The sequence below is a fragment of the Dermochelys coriacea genome, chromosome 4, assembly GCF_009764565.3.
Source record: "Dermochelys coriacea isolate rDerCor1 chromosome 4, rDerCor1.pri.v4, whole genome shotgun sequence".
In the NCBI taxonomy this organism is placed as follows: Eukaryota; Metazoa; Chordata; order Testudines; family Dermochelyidae; genus Dermochelys; species Dermochelys coriacea.
In genome coordinates, this window is record NC_050071.1 from 1,536,421 (window position 1) to 1,547,091 (window position 10,671).

Genomic DNA, 10,671 nt, shown 5'->3' on the forward strand with positions numbered 1-10,671 from the left:
AATTCACCCTTTGGGTTTGTCTGATGGAAGTGCAGGAGCTGTTCCCAATGCTTTGTAGAAGCAGTTTGTCTTAGGTGAAGTCTCTATTCTCTTCTGTATAGCTTCTTAATAATTAAATTGAGGGTTTTAAAAGAGATAAAGGCATGCTGACAGCTCCTGCTTGTTCACAATTGACTAGCTTTGTTTTTCAAAATTCCAGTTTCTGACCTCACCCCCTATACTTCACATGCATTACAAAAATAAAACTAGGGCCTAAGTCCAAGATTTTGAAAAATAAGTCCATATTTGTACACCTAAATCAGTGGTCTGACTATTCAAAAGTGCTGAGCACCCAACAGCTACCTTCAACGGGTGTTGGATCAGGCCCTCCTTGATCATCCAGTATAGTCTGTCCACTGTGTGGATATTTTATTGCATGTTCCCAATCATGGGATGAATATCCCAGGGGCAGAATAAAAATCAGTAACTATTGTGAACAGTACCTAATGGAGGAAGATTGTGATTGATAGCCAGTGGCCTTAAATGGAGCTTGGAATGACCAAGAAGTAGCTGTTTCATGTATAACAGTAGAAAAATCTCAGAAAGAACCATCCTAGAAGCCAGGTTTGCCAGGAGAAAAGCAAAGATGCTGGACACTACCCAAAACCAAATGAAACACAAGGTATAGAATCATAGAATATCAGGTGTGGAAGGGATCTCAGGAGGTCATCTAGTCCAACCCCCTGCTCAAAGCAGGACCAATCCCCAACTAAATCATCCCAGCCAGGGCTTCGTCAAGCTGAGTCTTAAAACCCTCTAAGGATGGAGATTCCATCACCTCCCTAGGTAACGCATTCCAGTGCTTCACCATCCTCCGAGTGAAATAGTGTTTCCTAATATCCAACCTAAACCTCCCTCACTGCAACTTGAGACCATTGCTCCTTGTTCTGTCATCTGCCACCACTGAGAACAGCCGAGCTCCATCCTCTTCGGAACCAGTGAAGTGAGCTGTAGCTCACGAAAGCTTATGCTCTAATAAATTTGTTAGTCTCTAAGGTGCCACAAGTACTCCTGTTCTTTTTACGGATACAGACTAACATGGCAGCTACTCTGAAATCAGTTATCCAGGGGTGCTGTATAGACAGTCCCGGCTACCTCCCCACTTTCTCTCACACGTTATCCTAGTAGTGTTATGTGGGCCCCAACAATATTTTGGAAAATGGCCCCCACCCCACCAACATTTGAGCCAGGGGTGCAACCAGAATTTTATTAAGAGGGGGCCCAGGTTACCTGCACACTACCCCAAATTTGAGTAGCACTGGGATCTGGTGCATGGATTTACAACCACTCAAATTTGGCCCAGCCACCTCCATCCAAAGTGGTCCTTTGACTCCCACTGAAGCTGCTACCCTCCATTGAAAGGTGCCCCTGCAGTTATCCCATCTGTTAAAGATAAATATTCACGCTCACTCAAAGTTTAGAAATGCATTATTTAAACTTCAGGGACTATAGCCACCTCACCAAGTTCCTGAGGTTCTTTCTCCTCCCTGAGGAAATGACTAGTTAATTACAGTCAGATAGTTACCATTTGGGAAGCTCTTGTTCAAAGGTAACTTTTTTTTCAAATGAATTGGTCGTTTATTAGCCACACGGACAGTGTCAGCTTTCACATCACTATGAAGGTGGCTGGGGTTCTGGAATGGTGAAAAGGGCAAAAGATACACTTTTTTTTTCAAGTGATCTAGATTTATACCCTAAGATGACAGTAATGTTCCTAGTCGGTACAGACAATAAGAGCAGTGCGTGTGACATGAAGGAGTTAGTACCAAAGAGCTACAAGACTGGGACTGATCTTTGTTCAGCTGACCAGTTCTCTAAATTTTCAAAGATGAGGCTCGATGAATTGCTGATTCAGTGGAGTTGCCTGGGTGTGAGTCAGCAATTAGTCTGACCCATGGGTTTGTTTTCTGGTGGGGAGGGAGAATGAATACTCTTCTGTTGTCTCGGGGAATTGAAGCTTTCAGTCAGGATCTATCTGTGCTAGTCAGGGGACCAGCTGAGCATGGCTATGCCCTGACCTGGTGACAGCCGTTCTACTCAGTAGTGTAGCCAAGATTGCAATCGTGTTCAAGGCTTTAGTCTGGTTACAGCCCATGTAAAGTCTCAGCTATGCTGGTAAGTGGAAGCATGCAGTATCTGTCCCAGGGATAAATGCACCAACACTGGATCTCCTGGCAGACTTGTATCTGTAGTGTAAATGGGCCACAAAGCTGTGTCTACACTACACACTTATCCATGCTTCAGAATTAGTCTCCCACAATGTTTTACACACAAGTGGATTGCTGTGCCCACGCAGAGCCCCGTGACAGCCCACAAACTGTAGGCCTGGGCACCTTTTGTGTAACATGGTTATGGCCAAATCATGCTAGACTGTCTTGTCTTGTCATTGTGGATGGAGACCACACAGGGGAGCCATCTTTTAACCCTGTCGTTATCTGTGCAGTGTAGAACAGGCCTGTGTTCGCTAGGAGGGGTGGATGGCACAGCTGCATTCTCCTACAGCCCAGCCCTAGAACACACGCTCAGAGCCACCCCCACTCATGGCTACTGGAGGGTGTACTGATCTTGGCTCTGGACAGTGATGTGGGGCTGGAGGGGAACGGAATGGCGGGAAAAGTAAAAACCTCCCACTTCACTTTTTTCTTTCTCTCTCTGCTGCCATGTTTGGCTTCATAACAGCAGGAGTAGCAGGTAAGGTGGAAGGAGAAACCACACTCATGACTGGAAGGAGAATCTATGATCATGTCTGAGGCCTTCCCCTGCAAAAGACGAGGAGAGAGAACATGCAAAGGGAAGAAACAAGAACGAGGAGCGGTAAAATAGGGGGAAACCCAAACCTCCTCATGCCATGGTTAGGACACAACAGTATTGTCACTTGCTCCCTGGACACAGTACATTTTGCTGTTACACTACGCACATAATCAATGTAAACCACAGCTGTGGTCAAACAATTTCATGACCACTGTTTGTGTGGACAGGAGAAAAACATTTTATACTACTCTTAGACACACAGACTTCCTAAATGCATCCGATGAAGTGAGCTGTAGCTCACGAAAGCTTATGCTCTAATAAATTTGTTAGTCTCTAAGGTGCCACAAGTACTGCTTTTCTTTTTGCGAATACAGACAAACACGGCTGCTACTCTGAGACTTCCTAAACTTGATCATACTGTATGTTTTTTCTGTCCACGCAGGTAAGGGAAAGAAAGTATTTCAATATGGGTGGGTTTGTTGTGGACAGGAGATTATCCCTTTAGTTCTGGACAGAGTCATCTCTGCTCAACCCTCTCTTCTCCCACCACCATGGTATGTGTTCTTCAGGGAACTTACCTTGCATCGGTGTGCCTCTCAAATTTATAGCCCCTCCTCACTGGATTTTAGCTGGCACAATTACAAGAGGTGTACATTCCTTTTCCTTAATTCAAAGTAACATATTGACATTTAATCATACAAATATGCATCTTCTTTGACAATTCATTTCCCCCAAACTCCTTTCTTGATTGCTTTCCTGGCCATGGCTGTATAAAAGATGACTCTTTGAGTCTATTGTGAAGGAAATGAATCACTTGTCAGGATATATTTCATTAAGCACCATCTGGGCACCCTTTGCAGTGAATATTATCTTTCACACTTTCAGAGTTTTAAAAATCAGGAAATTAGGTGACACACTCACTGATAATTAAATCACTTCTCTTGCCCTGCAACACACAGGACCTTTGCATGATTTCCAATTGACTTGCTTTTGTTGCACCTTAACACCTTCCCAGACAAAGTTAAACAGAATTCCCTTCTAGTTAATTACCATATAGTTACTCCCTAGAAGGAGACAATTAACCCTTTACTTTCTTTAGGATTTTATAGCAACATAAGCAGAGCCTTTTAACATCTCAGCTAGAGTGCAAGCCTGGATGTATGCAAGGGAATCTTACTGAAAATCCCCATGGTGCAGATGTTCTAGGGAGAAGCACTGCTGGAAATGTTGGGTATATAATTCCTTAGTTCCAACAAGGAACAAGAAAGACTAACTCTTCCAAAAGACTGGATAAAAGCTAAGGTTGTGCCAATTTTTAATAAGGGTAAATGGGATGACCCTGGTAATTATAGGCCTGTCAGCCTGACATCGATCTTGAGCAAGATAATGGATTGACTGATACAGGACTCAATTAATATTGATATGGGACTTGATTAACAATTAAAGGGGGGTAATATAATTAATGCAAATCAACATGGGCTTATGGAAAAGAGATCCTGTCAAACTAATGACTTCTTTTTCTGATGAGATTACAAGTTTGGTTGATAAAGGCAATAGTGTTGATATAATATACTTAGATTTCTATAAGGTGTTTGACTTGGTACCACATGACATTTTGATTAAAAAGCTAGAATGATATAAAATTAATATGGCACATATTAAATTGATTAAAAATTGGCAATGGATAGGTCTCAAAATGTAATTGTAAATGGGGAATTATCACTGAGTGGTTGTGTTTCTACTGGATCCCGCAGAGATCGGTTCTTGGCTTTACACTGTTTACCAATGGTTTGGAAGAAAACATAAAATCATCACTGATAAAGTTTGCAGATAACACAAATTGGGAGAGTGGTAAATAATGAAGAGGACAGGGCATCGATTCAGAGCAATCTGGATAACTTAGTAAACTGGATGCAAGCAAAGAATATGCATTTTAATATGGCTAAATGTAAATGTATATATCTAGGAACAAAGAATGTAGTCCATACTTACACAAGGAGGGACTCTATCCTGGGAAGCAGGGACTCTGTAAAAAATTTGGGGGTTGCGCTGGATAATCACCTGAACATGAGCTGCCAGTACGACGCTGTGACCAAAAGACCTAATGTGACCCTGGGATGCACAAACAGGGGAATCTCGAGTGGGAGCAGAGAGGTCATTTTACCTCTGTATGTGGCACTGGTGCAGCCACCGCTGGAATCCTCGGTCCAGTTCTGGTGCCCACTATCCAAAAAGGATGTTGATAAATTGGAGAGTGATCAGAGAAGAGCCACAAGACTGATTAAAGGATTAGAAAACCTGCCTTCTAGTGAGAGTCTGAAGGAGCTCAATCTGTGTAGCGTAGCAAAAAGAAGGGTAAACGGTGGCTCAGTTCCAGTCTATAAGGATTTGTCTACACTTAAAACACTACAGCGGCTCTATAGCTGTGCTGCTGTAGCTCTTTGGGGTAGACTCTACCTATGCCGACCAGAGAGGTTCTCCAATTGGTGTAGGTAATCCTCCTCCCATGGAAGTGGTAGCTAGGTTGACAGAAGAATTCTTCCATCAATTTAGCACTGTCTACATAGGGACTTAGGTCTGCTTAACTAATCTGCCCTGGGGTGTGGATTTTTCACATCCCCGAGTGACATAGCTGGGTCACCTAATTTTCTAGTGTAAACCAGCTGTTAGATCTACATAGGGAACAAATATTTGATAATGGGCTTGTTAGTCTAGCAGATAAAAGTATAACACAATCATAAGAACATAAGAACAGCCATACTGGGTCAGACCAATGGTCCATCTAGCCCAGTATCCTGTCTTCTGACAGTGGCCAGTGCCAGATGCTTCAGAGGGAATGAACAGAACAGGGAATCATCAAGTGATCCATCCCGTGGCCCATTCCCAGCTTCTGGCAAACAGAGGCTAGGGACACCATCCCTGTCCATCCTGGCTAATAGCCATCCTCCATGAACCTATCCTCCATGAACTTATCTAGTTCTTTTTTTAACCCTCTTATAATCTTGGCCTTCATACTATCTCCTGGCAAAGAGTTCCACAAGTTGACTGTGCATTGTGTGAGAAATACTTTCTTTTGTTTGTTTGAAGCCTGATTATTTATTTCATTGGATGACCCCTAGTTGTTGTGTTATCAGAAGGAGTAAATAACACTTCCTTATTTACTTTCTCCACACCAGTCATGATTTTATAGACCTCTATCATATCCCCCCTTAGACATCTCTTTTCCATGTTGAAAAGTCCCAGTCGAATTAATCTCTCCTCATATGACGTTCCATACTCCTAATCATTTTTGTTGCTCTTTTCTGAACCTTTTCCAATTCCAATGTATCTTTTTTGAGATGTGGTGACCTCATCTGCATGCAGTATTCAAGATGTGGGCATACCATGGATTTATTTAGAGTCAATATGATATATTCTCTTTTATAATCTATCCCTTTCTTAATGAGTCCCAACATTCTGTTTGCTTTTTTGACTGCCACTGCACATTGAGTGGATGATTTCAGAGAACTATCCACAATGACTCCAAGAGCTCTTTCTTGAGTGGTAACAGCTAATTTAGACCCCATCATTGTATATGCATTACTTTGTGCATCACTTTGCATTTATTAACATTGAATTTCATCTACCATTTTGTTGCCCAGTCACCCAGTTTTGTGAGATCCCTTTGTAACTCTTCACAGTCTGCTTTGGACTTAACTATCTTGAGTAATTTTGTATCATCAGCAAATTTTCCCACCTCACTGTTTACTCCTTTTTCCAGATCATTTATGAATATGTTGACTAGAACAGGGCCCAGCACAGACCCCTGGGGGACAACACTCTTTACCTCTCTCCAGTCTGAAAAATGACCATTTATTCCTACCCTTTGTTTCCTATCTTTTAACCAGTTACCAATCCATGAGAGGACTTTCCATCTTATCCCATGACAGCTTACTTTGCTTAAGAGCCTTTAGTGAGGGACCTTGTCAAAGGCTTTCTGAAAATCTAAGTACACTATATCCATTGGATCCCCTTTGTCCACCTGCTTGTTGACCCCCTCAAAGAATTCCAATAGATTGGTGAGGCATGATTTCCCTTGTAAAAAACATGTTGACTCTTCCCCAACAAATTATGGTCATGTATGTGTCTGACAATTCTGTTCTTTACTATCATTTCAACCAGTTTCCCAGGTACTGAAGTCAGGCTTACCGGCCTATTATTGCAGGGATCATCTCTGGAGCCCTTTTTAAAAATTGGCATCACGTTAGCTATCCACCAGTCATCTGGTATAGAAGCTAATTTAAATGATAGGTTACAGACTACAGTTAGTAGTTCTGCAATTTCACATTTGAGTTCCTTCAGAACTCTCGGGCGAATACCATCTGGTCCTGGTGACTTATTACTGTTTAGTTTATCAATTTGTTCCAAAACCTCCTCTAATGACACCTCAATCTGGGACAGTTCCTCAGATTTGTCACCTAAAAAGAATGGCTCAGGTTTGGGAATCTTCCTCACATTCTTAGCCGTGAAGACCAATGCAAAGAATTCATTTAGTTCCTCTGCAATGGCCTTATCGTCCTTGAGTGCTCCCTTAGCATCTAGATCAGGGGTGGGCAAACTTTTTGGTCCAAGGGCCAGATCTGGGTGGGGAAATTGCATGCAGGGCCATGAATGTAGGGCTGGGGCAGGGGGTTGGGGTGCAGGAGAGAGTGTTGGGTGTGGGAGGGGCTGCAGTGTGCAGGAAGGGGCTCAGGGCAAGGGGTTGGGGCAGAGGAGGGATGTGGGGTGTACAAGGGGGCTCAAGGAAGGGGTTGGGGGTGCAGAGTGCAGGAGGGGCTCAGGGCAGGGGGTTGGGGTGTTGAAGAGGTAGGGTGAGGTGCAGCAGGGGGCTCAGGGCACGGGGTTGGGTGCAGAAGGGGTGTGGCAGGGGGTTGGGGTTCAGGCAGGGTGCAGCAGGGGCTCAGGGAGGGCGTTGGAGTGCAGGGTGCAGGAGGGGTTTGGGGTGTGGGCTCTGGCCCCATGCTGCTTACCTGGAGTGGCTCTGGGGTGGCAGCAGTGTGCACTGGGGCCAGGGCAGGCTCCCTGCCTGCCTGCCCTGGCCCCATGCTGCTCCCAGAAGCGGCCTGCACCACGTCCCTGTGGCCCCTGGGGGAGGGAGGAGCAGAGGGTTCCACGTGCTGCCCTCACCTGTAGGTATCTCCCCTGAAGCTCCCATTGGCTGCGGTTCCCCATTCCCACAGGTGAGGGCAGCGTGCAGAGCCCTCTGCCCTCCCTCCCGCAGGGGCTGCAGGGACGTGGTGCCGGCTGCTTCCAGGAACCTGCAGCGACATGGGGGTGGCAATCCTGTGGGCCGGATCCAAAGCCCTGACAGGCCGGATCTTGCCCATGGGCCATAGTTTGCCCACCCCTGCTCTAGATCATCCAGTGGCCCCACTGGTTGTTTAGCAGGCTTCCTGGTGTATTTTTTAAAAATTGCTATTACTTTTGCTGTTCTTCAAATTCTTTTTTGGCTTTTGTGATACAGCATGGCCAGAAGGCAGCAGGAGAGTGATATAGGCGAGCTATCCAGGGGAGGAGTTGGAGCAGAGTGGTTTGGTGTTGGAGCAGAGTGCAGTTTGAAGGAGTTGGAGCAGAGTGCAGTTTGTAGTAGTTGAAGTAGAGGAGAGTTTGGAGAAGTGCCATGGCTGGCTAGAAGACCAAGACCCTAGGTAAAGAGAAACCTGGCTTGTGCAGAGAGAGGGCAGGAAGCCCCACAAGCTGAGAGGGAAGGGAAGTAGCCCAGGGGAAGGAAGCACTAGTTCAACTGGTTTGCCACTATCCCTAGGGCCCCTGGACTGGGACCCAGAGTAGAGGGCTGGCCCGGGTCCTTCCCTCTCCACTACCCTTCTCTGGGTTACTAGTGGGACAGTAGATACTCTAATTCAGGGGCAGGAAACTGCACCCTGAACCCCCACACACACACACAAGAAGAGGAAGCACAAGACCCATCATAATCGTGCCGGCAATTTGCCACACATTCCTAATTATATTTTTACACTTCATTTGCCAGAGTTTATGCTCCTTTCTTTTTTCCTCACTAGGATTTAACTTCCACTTTTTAAAGGATGCCTTTTTGCCTCTCACTGCTTCTTTTACTTTGTTGTTTAACCATGGTGGCTCTTTTTTGGTTCTTTTACTATGTTTTTTAATTTGGGGTATACATTTAAATTCAGCCTTTGTTATGGTGTCTTTAAAAAGTTTCCATGCAGCTTATAATTGCTGGAAGTTGAAGCTAGTCAAATTCAGACTGGAAATAAGATGTAAATTTGGAACTGTGAGAGCAATTAACCATTGGAACAACTTACCAAGGGTCATGGTGGATTCTTCACAAATGACAATTTTTCAGTCGAAATTGGATGTTTTTTTCTAAAAGATCAGCTCTAGGAATTATTGTGGGGCAAGTCTCTGGCCTGTGTTATTCAGGTCAGACTAGATGATCACAGTGGTCCCTTCCGGCCTTGGAATCTATGAAACTTGTAATGTTGCTGAAGAGGGCCTTTCCCCAAAGGTGCTGGAAAGCGTTTGCAGCCATAGGCTTAGGTTTGGCCCATTAGAGCCAGACATGAAGTTCCAATCCAAACGTGAATCTGTATCTAAACCAGCTCTGTTTTGGCAACTGTTCAGATGTGGGGATTTGGATTAGGCCCATCTCTAAATTTTACGGACAAACTAAAATCACATGTACAGATTTTAAATGATGATGCACTTGTATGAGCAGGGGCATTTCAACACAATGGCAGCTCCCTTAATTCATTGCTCCTGAAAGGGCCATATTCTTCATGATGTTCTCTTGCGATTTCAAGGGAACAGCCAAGCTCCAGAATCATAGAAGTGTAGGACTGGAAAAGACCTCAGTAGGTCATCTAGTCCAGTCCCCTGCACTCAAGGCAGGACTATATAATAACTAGACCATCCCTGACAGGTGTTTGTCTAACCTGCTCTTAAAAACCTCCAGTGATGGAGATTCCACAACCTCCCTGGGCAATTTATTCCAGTGCTTAACCACCCTGACAGGAAGATTTTCCTAATGTCCAACCTAAACTGCCCTTGCTGCAATTAAAGCCCATTGCTTCTTGTCCTATCCTCAGAGGTTAAGGAGAATAATTTTTCACCCTCCTCCTCGTAATGACCTTTTATGTACTTGAAAACTTATCCTGGCCCCTTTCAGTCTTCTCTTCCCCAGACTAAACAAACCCAATTTTTTCAATTTTCCCTCATAGGTCATGTTTTCTAGACCTTTAATCATTTTTGTTGCTCTTCTCTGGACTTTCTCCAATTGGTCCACATCTTTCCTGGAATGTGGTGACCAGAACTGGACACAATACTCCAGTTGAGGCCTAATCAGCGTGGAGTGAAGCGGAAGAATTACTTCTCATGCCTTGCTTACAACACTACTGTTAATAAATCCCAGAATGATGTTTGCTTTTTTTTTCAACTGTGTTACACTGTTGACTCATATTTAGCTTGCGGTCGACTATGACCTCCAGATCTCTTTCCGCAGTACTCCTTCCTTGGCAATCATTTTCCATTTTGTATGTGTGCAACTGATTGTTCCGTCCTAAATGGAGTACTTTGCATTTGTCCTTACTGAATTTCATCCTATTTACTTCAGATCATTTCTCCAGTGTGTCCAGCTCATTTTGAATTTTAATCCTATCCTCCAAAGCACTTGCAGCCCCTCCCAGCTTGGTTTTGTCCACAAACTTTAGAAGGGTACTTTCTATGCCATTAACTAAATCATTGATGAAGACCCTAACCGGACCCAGAACTGATCCCTGTGGGACCCGACTTGTTATGCCCTTCCAGCATGACTGTGAACCACTGATGGTAACCATTTTCCAACCAGTTATGCACCCACCTTAT